This window comes from Pan paniscus, chromosome 3, assembly GCF_029289425.2.
Source record: "Pan paniscus chromosome 3, NHGRI_mPanPan1-v2.0_pri, whole genome shotgun sequence".
NCBI lineage: Eukaryota > Metazoa > Chordata > Mammalia > Primates > Hominidae > Pan > Pan paniscus.
The window spans coordinates 85,231,822-85,240,623 of NC_073252.2; the positions used below are offsets into that span (position 1 = coordinate 85,231,822).

Genomic DNA, 8,802 nt, shown 5'->3' on the forward strand with positions numbered 1-8,802 from the left:
TAAACTCAGATTTAAAAGTATGTCTGATTCAGAAATTCAAAAAAAGCAAATAAGTTTTAAATGTTATAAATGAAAATCACAAATTATAATATAATCTACAAAAGCAAACTGTAAATTTCTTGAAAACATACATATCCATCTTTTCAAACTAGCAGTACTAAAAGTCAAAGTGATCATCAATTAGGATTTAATACAATTTTATACTCTATGATATACAAGAAATATCATACAACAGATTATGTACATATCATCATCTAGTTTGAAAGATTAAACACTTAATTTTCTTTAACATTGGGTGTTTTGTTGTGAAAACAAAAAACATCCAAATTTAGAATAAACAAGCCAAATTATCTTTTGGCATTTTAAATAATATTCTGACATGCTGGATTGTATTAAAGTCCAATTCTCTGCCTCCACTGTATTGCCCATCAAGGCTGGGGGTGGGGAAGAAGAGAGGAGTAGACAATATCTGCCTAATGATAATGAATCAATCAAAGGTACCACTTCCAGGTAGAAGTAGCAGCACTATTATTCATATGAAGGTAGTGTATCATAAATATCAACTTCTAGCTTTGGAGGAAAAACAGATACTCAGTGCTTCAAAAATAGCCTGTTCTCTTTCCTTTCCACAATATAACCTGTTTCTCTTTCCTTTCCACAAAAAACTAATTTTAAAAATAATCTCTAACATTTTTACTAAAGAAACCTGCCTAGATCATTGAAGCTAGTGGTTTCCTAAACCTTTAGTGGGAACAAGGTCATGATGCTCTTTTAATTTAATTTTTCCCCAGAAAAGTATAAATTTTCATTTAATTTCTCCCCAGAAAAGTATAAATATACAGAGTTCACAGACCCTTGGAAGACCATTTATGCTCACACTAACAGATCCAGGTTAAGAGTCAGAGAGATAAAGTAGAAAATTTCCCAAGGTCCCTCCAACCCTCTTCCATAATTCTCTCTCTGACTCATAAGAACCAACTAAATCATTCATAACCAAACCAAACAATATACTTTCTTGCATGACCAACCCATTTTAAAAAAAAGCAGCTGACAGTATCTATATAGCAATATCCACCAGAAAATAAATTGTACTGGCAGCATTTTAAAATACAGCATGTGACTAGTAATATCAATGAATATTATAGTTGATTATAGCTTAGAGAATGTTTTCACATACAACACCAAATAATCCTCAATTCTGGTAAAATAGAAGTACGTATTATTTTTATCCCCCTTCCACAGCTAAGGAAAGAGGTTTAGAAAATTACTTGCCATGCTCACACAGCCAATAAGTGGAGATCTGGGATTCTAATAGAGAATTATGTAGTACCAGAAGTGAGCTCAGAACAATATTATAGTCTGGTGCTTCCATAAAAGCCCCTCAAAACAGAGAAAACAGAATTTTTAAAAATAGACTAATGGGTGACATTTTTATTGCAGACATATCTTGACATGAGTAAACAAAAATTAATTTATTTAAAATGCTCAACTCCCTCTTGTTTCTTTGGCTAATATAAACCATTTTGTTCAGAAAAAAAAAAGACATAGTCAAGTGAATTTTAGCGACTGAAAACAACATTTTGTTATTTTATGAAACATTTATCCTCCCTCATCTCTTGCTTTTTTTGGGGGGTGGGGGGAAATAGGGTCTCACTCTGTCACCCAGGCTGGAGTGCAGTGATGCAATCATGGCTCACTGCAGCCTTGACCTCCCTGGACTCAGGTGATCCTCCCACCTCAGTCTCCCGAGTAGCTGGGACCACAGGTGCACACCACCACATCTGGGTAATTTTTGTTTGTTTGTTTGTTTGTTTTGTAGACACAGGGTTTCGCCGTGTTGTTCAGGCTGGTCTGGAACTCCTGGGATCAAGCAATTGGCCTGCTTTGGCTTCTGAAAGTGCTAGGATTACAAGCATGAGCCACCGAGCCTGGCCTCTTTTTTTTTTTTTTTTTTTTTGGAATATAGAGAAAGGTCTCACTTTGTTGCCCAGGATAGTCTCAAACTTCTGGGCTCAAGCAATCCTCCTGCCTTGATCTCCCAAATTGCAGTCACAGGTGTGAGCTACCATGTGGGGCCCTTTAGTTCTTAATATACAAAAATAAATGTGACTCTTGGGAATTCCAATATAAGTAACCAAAAATTTAAACATTCAATTTATAAAACACAAAAACTATCTGAAATTAATGTTTAAGATGTCTGCAATAGTCTCTTTAATCTTTTTAAAATGACAATATCCATTTCAGTTCTCTACAACTCTCAAAAGTTCTTGATAAAAACAAAAGGGTTATTTGTCCAAACCCACAGAATGTTTAACACCAAGACTGAATCCTAACTGTGGATGTGATAACATGTCAATGTAGGTTCATCAATTGTAATATACGTACCACTCTGATGAGAGATTTTGGCTCTGCAGGGGTAGGCGATACATGGGAAATCTCTATACCTTCCACTCGGTTTTGTTGTGAACTTACAACTGCTCTAAAAAAGAAAATTCATTTTTCAAAATAGCAGGTGGGATCAAAATTTACCCAACTTTTTTTTTTTTTTTTTTTTTTAGATGGAGTCTCGTTCTATTGCCAGGCTGGAGTGCAGCTGCGTGATCTCAGCTCACTTCCACCTCCCAGGTTCAAGTGATTCTCGTGTCTCAGCCTCCCGAGTAGCTGGGACTACAAGCATGCGCCACCATGCCCAGCTAATTTTTTTGTATTTTTAGTAGAGATGGGGTTTCACCATGTTGGCCAGGATGGTCTTGATCTCCTGACCTCTTGATCCGCCCGCCTCGGTCTCCCAAAGTGTTGGGATTACAGGCGTGAGCCACCGCGCCCGGCCCTAACTTTCTTCTTAATGAATGAAGAAATACCGTTTTTAAAAAATAACCCTCACTGAATGTGAACTGAGTTTCTTGTCAAAAAATGTGCAATTATTACAGAATATATCATCTTAACCAATTATCAGTAATCTTATCAAATGCTAAAAGAATTGGCAGCTTTAAAAATTAAAATGATGAAGCTAAGTGCTCATATGTAGTTGAATAGAGTATCCTTAGACTTTTTTTTTCTTTTTTTGAGATGGAGTCTCACTCTGTCGCCCAGGCTGGAGCGCAGTGGCATGATCTCGGTTCACTGCAACCTCCGCCTCCCAGGTTCAAGCCATTCTCCTGTCTTAGCCTCTCGAGTAGCTGAGACTACAGGCATGTGCCACCACGCTCAGCTAATTTTTGTTATTTTTAGTAGAGATGGGGTTTCACCATGTTGGCCAGACTGGTCTCGAAAATCCTGACCTCAAGTGATCCCCCCGCCTCAATCTCCCAAAGTGCTGGGATTACAGGCGTGAGCCACTGCACCCGGCCCCTGAGACACCTCTTTTTATATTTAGGCTTACGCAAGTTTGGTATCTTGAAAGCAATTTTTTTAAAAAGTGACGAAATAAAGTGACTAAAAGTTTGAAGTTTGAACTGGGTCAGTTTGACAAATTAAGAAGGGTGCCAGGAGGAAGTCTGAGGAAAAGCAGCAGCTTAATGCCACCGCCATCTCCAAGCAGCGTTCCAGGCGCCAGCACTGTTAGCAGCAGTCCTCTGCGTACCCAAGAGTACCGCAGGGCCAGAACACGAGAAAGATGCGCGAAGAGGATTTCCTTCTAGAGAGAGAATAAAGAACACCAAGAGTCCAACAATTACCATCTTGTATAGGAGAAAAACAATGCAAAGGAAAAAACGTGCAACCAGCAGATAAAATACTTATGTCAACCCAGGTTCTAAGGACCTTTTCCCAAAGTATCCCTCTAAACTGGTAACATTAGCTTAGGGCAAAGAGTCAAAAAGAAAGTTATGCCATTAACACAGATGAAAATACTGAACGTTTTCTATGAAAAGTCACCCGATTAAACACTGCCAAGAGGGAAAAACAGTGCAAGTCCAGTAAAGCACGAGGCACGTAGAAAATTCAAGCTATGTAGCCAAATAGCTCTCTCTGAAGAAAAGAGCAAGCCAACTGAACCCCGCACGGAGTGGAAGGCGTAAAGAGCTGTCATCGTGGCGGTAACAACTCCACCGGGCGGCTGCGCGTCTAGAAAGAGGCTGCGGTTCCTGGTTCCACATCATGAGGCACTCTCCACAAGGTCTACACCGCCGCTCCCGGGAAGGCACCTCCAGGGCGGCCAGCAAGCCCCCCGAGTGGGGACAGGCAGTGCCTTCCTCGCCTCGTCCCCGCGCGGCGTGGCCCGGAGGTGGCCCACTCGCCCCGCCCCCGCAGGCCGCGGCTCCAGGGGCCCCGAACCCGCGCCAGCCGCACCGCGCCTGCCCTCTTCCTGGACCCCGCGAAGCACCTGCCTGGGACCCTCTTCGAAAGACTGGGAGGAAGGAGTCAAGGAGCCGCCGGGGAGGCTGACAGAGCCAGAGGCTGGAGCTCCCCTACGGGAGCCGGGAGCATAACCCTGCTCCTCCCGCCAATGGGGGCGACAAAAGCCGTGCAAGGGAGCTCAGGGGCTGGAGCTCCTGCTGTCCGGGCCCCAAGCCCTCTCAGCTGTGGAGTTTCGGTTGGTGCACGAGGGCTCGAATTTCCTCCGCACACCGGAGACCCAAGACGGGACGGTGTTGCGACTTGGGGGCTGGGGTGAGGGAGGGCTCGGCGCGAGCGGACGGCACCGCACAAAGGAAGAGGGGACTGAGGGGAGACGAGCGTCCCGTTACCTCGATCCTCGACCCTGTTCTTCCTGATGTCGCTAAGGTTGCAGCCACGTTACCACGCTCCCGGAGCCCCGGCCGCCCTCAGCGGAACCTCACCAACCCCGCGCGAGCACCCGGCGGACGCGCGCTCTCCTGCGCGGCCCCGCGGAGCCCCGGCGGGCGCTTGGCGTCCTCTCACCTCAGCCCCCGCGAGCCGCGGCCGCTGGGGGCGGGGCGGGCTGGGCGGGGCTGCGCACGGCACTCTGGGAAGTGTGGTTCTCGGGACCTCCTCCCGCAGGCCACCCCCACGGCCTCGCCCCCGCGGCTCCCTAGTGGGCGGCCGGGTCTCAGGGACTGGGCAGTGTTGCCCGGCCTGGTGAAGGCGGACCAGGGCGTGGCGGAGGTCCCCATAACAAATCTTGAAATAAAGCACTGCCTAAATACCTTTGAGCTTATCCATGCTTCACTTCTGCGGCGGTACAAAATTTAGTTTCTTTGTATGTCCATCAAATCCCCTTCTGCGGTTGTGAGTGTTCCTGGGATTTATGTCTTTGAAAAAAGAAGGGGAAAAAAAGATTTGCATTTATTCCTGTGTCACTTTCACCACGTGCTCTACAAAGGATATACAAAACAACTGTGTTTATAAATACACACCCACAGTTTGTAAAGCTAAGGAAGCAGTTGATTGACCTGAGAGCTCGCTGCTAAAAAGCAGTGCAAGTGGCCATGCGCGGTGGCTCACGCCTGTAATCCCAGCACTTTGGGAGGCTGAGGCGGGCGCATCACGAGGTCAGGAGTCGAGACCATCCTGGCCAACATGGTGAAACTCCGTCTGTACTAAAAATACAAAAATTAGCTGGGCGTGGTTGTGCGTGCCACCAATCCCAGCTATTCGCAAGGCTGAGGCAGGAGAATTGCTTGAACCTGGGAGTCGGAGGTTGCAGTGAGCTGAGATTGTGCCACTGCACTCCAGCCTGGCGACAGAGCAAGACTCCGTCTAAAAAAAAAAAAAAAAAAAAAAAGCAATGCAAGTAAAAGTGCTGTTGAAATGAATTAATTTTTCTATAATGTCAATAAAGTGGAATGTGTGAGGTGGGAAATCAAGAGACAGCAAAAAAACAAAATTTTTTTTAGAGAAAGATATTCCCCTAAATGTGTCTTTTGCCAGACTAACCTCAAACTTTCACAATCCTAGGAGTCTATTTCAGAATAAATTTAATCCTAGGACCTGTATTAATATTAACACATATGAACATTAGCACATTGATTTTAATAGAAATGAACATATATATATCTGTATATTATATATATGCATCTTCTATAAAAACCCCAAAGCAACTATTTGAATTTGAAATTTTATTTCTAGAAAAAAATCACATTTTTTACATTGAAATATAAATAATTCTTAATATTTCAAAATATTCCTCTTTAGAGCATTAGTATTTTGCACATTTAATGCAAATACCTTTAGAAAAATAGAGTAAGATGAGTTTTAAAGAAGTATGCAGTGAAGAAAAGTCATAAAATGTGTCTGGAACATGATGTAAAAATTGTTGGGACTCAGAAATCTATACCCCAAAATATGGTGCTTTGCCGCGCTGAACTGAGGAAGCAGCTTCAAGGTGTCTCTTACCCTCCCCATTACCCCTCCTGCTTCTCAATTCTTTGTCTCTCCCGAAGCACCAAATGATGTCGTTCTCTGAATTTCCCTTATCTGCCTAGAAACTAGACCTGCCAAAGAGGAACATATTTGCCTTACCTGAGTTTTCATTTACTTAACTCATATTGGAGGAAGAAAGACTGAAGTCTGTCAACACTCTTGGACAGACTTTTGTCACAAACTATTGTCTGCTGTATGGGCTCAACACACTTTTTCCCAGGCCATTGTATGTTCCCCATTTTCCCCTAAAAGTCCTTTACTATACCTTAAGTTGCCACATTTCCCCAATCTCCCTTTCCCCTATAAAGAAGAGTATATAAACGTCTCTACCCCATTGAGTCACTGGGTAATCATTCTCCTGAAATCTCCCTGTGTTATGCACGTTAAAATAAATTTTGTATGTCTTTTTTCCTATTAGTCTGCCATTTGACAGTTGATTTTTCAGTGAACCTTCCAAGGGAAAAGGGAAAGCTTCCCTGTATTCCCTTTATTAAACATAAAACACAATATGTATTTTATTTATTTATTTATTTATTTATTTTATTTATTTATTTTATTTTATTTTTTTGAGACGGAGTTTTGCTCTTGTTGCCCAGGCTGGAGTGCAGTGGCACAACCTCAGCTCACTGCAACCTCCACCTCCCAGGTTCAAGTGATTCTCCTGCCTCAGCCTCCGAAATAGTTGGGATTACAGGTGCCTGCCACCACGCCCGGCTAATTTTTGCATTTTTAGTAGAGACAGGGTTTTACCATGTTGGCCAGGCTGGTCTCGAACACCTGACCTCAAGTGATCCACTCGCCTCAGCCTCCCAAAGTGCTGGGATTACAGGCATGAGCCACCACGCCCGGCCTACAATATGTATTTAGTAAGACCATGTTATTAGAAATTTTGTTTTTTATAGCCTAAGCTTTTATTTTATTTTATTTTATTTATTTTAGAGACAGAGTCTCACTCTGTTGCCCAGGCTAGAGTGCAGTGAGTAGCACAATCATGGCTCACTGCAATCTTGATTTCCCCGGCTCAGGTGATTCTCCCACCTCCCGAGTAGCTGGAATTACAGGCCCACACCATCACACCTGGCTAATTTTTTTGTTCGTTTTGTTTTGTTTTGTTTTGTTTTGTTTTGTTTTGTAGAGATGGGGTTTCTCCATGTTGCCCAGGCTGGTTCTCAAACTCCTGGTCACAAGGGATCTGCCTTTCTTGGCCTCCCAAAGTGCTGGGATTACAGGTGTAAGCCACCACTCCTGGCCACTTTTCTTGTAATAAGGTGCACAGTAACTCCTAAAAATGCTTATAAAAAAGAGCACAACTGCTCTTTTTCTTCTGCTAATTGACATATACACAATAAACTATTTGTAGTTACTAACAAATCAAAGAAATATACACAATATTTCAATATTATTATCATCTATTTATCGAAGAACATTTTTTGAGCACCAGACACTGAGCTAGGAACTGGGAAATACGCAGTAGACAAAATTGAATAGTCCCTGCTCTCATGGAGACTTAGGATCTAGACTCGGAGACAGAGAATTAAACAGTGAATAATGAAAAGGTATGCATGGGGTGGCCAGGGGTTTGGGGTGCACCTAAGATACACCTAATCTAGAGCCTTTTGTTGGGGCAGAGTCGTCTGGCAAAAATTCTGAAAATTACATGAAATTTTTAAACCAAATAGCTATAAACTGGGGCAAAAAAAATCTTTCCCTAAAAAGTGATATATCTGTAACAATGCTCTCAAATAATTACTTAAAAATATATACAGTATCTTACAAAATAGGACATACCTCAACTAAAACAAAACACACATTTCCTAAATCGGACAAAATATCTTCTTAGTTTTTACCCATTCCTCCCTAGCTCCATTTGAGAATAAGCAAGACTAGCCTATAATAAGTAAGGATCTAAGAAATTCCTTCCCTCCCCTCAAAGTCCGATAAATTAAAACTGGAAAGGATCTGATAGCTGTTTGTTCATTTTATGATTGTACTTTAGTCAGAAAAAATTGCAATATTTTAACCCCAATCAACATTTGCATTTTTTTTTTTTTTTAATTTGAGATGGAGTCTCGCCTTTTTACCCAGGCTGGAGTGCAATGGCATGATCTTGGCTCACTGCAACCTCCGTCTCCCAGGTTCAAGTGATTCTCCTGCCTCAGCCTCCTGAGTAGCTGGGTTTCGGCCTCCCAAAGTGCTGGGATTACAAGCATGAGCCACCGCGCCGGCCAACATTTGCATTTTAAGTCTTTATCTTTAATCCTGGGATAAAAGGCTTTATAACCATCAAAAGAATTTCAGATGTGGGCTGGATATGGTGGCTCATTCCCTGGATGACAGAGCCAGACAAATTTTCTTTCTCTTAAAGGAGTGGGGGAGCAGGGAAAGAATTTCAGATGTGGCTTGCCGAGGGATTTGGAAAGATTAATGAAGAAGGTTATTTTATCTTCATTTGCTAGGGAGGCAAAGCTTGCAACCAGA

General features: G+C 42.7%; 1 protein-coding gene across 4 annotated transcripts in view; it reads right to left on the reverse strand.

Moving 5' to 3' along the window:
- Positions 1–4,827, reverse strand: part of KLHL8 (kelch like family member 8) — a 60,124-nt gene extending 55,297 nt beyond the window's left edge. Inside the window, exons 1-2 of one of the 4 annotated variants that reach the window (XM_034958894.3) lie at positions 4,689–4,822; positions 2,386–2,479 (exon numbers count right to left, since the gene is read on the reverse strand). The gene's annotated coding sequence lies outside the window, so the exon portion shown is untranslated. Of the gene's footprint in view, positions 1–2,385; positions 2,480–4,328; positions 4,568–4,688 lie in introns of those variants that run through there. The other 3 variants (XM_034958893.3, XM_063603569.1, XM_055111601.2) reach the window with 3 other exon arrangements.
- Between the last annotated feature and the right edge of the window lie 3,975 nt (positions 4,828–8,802).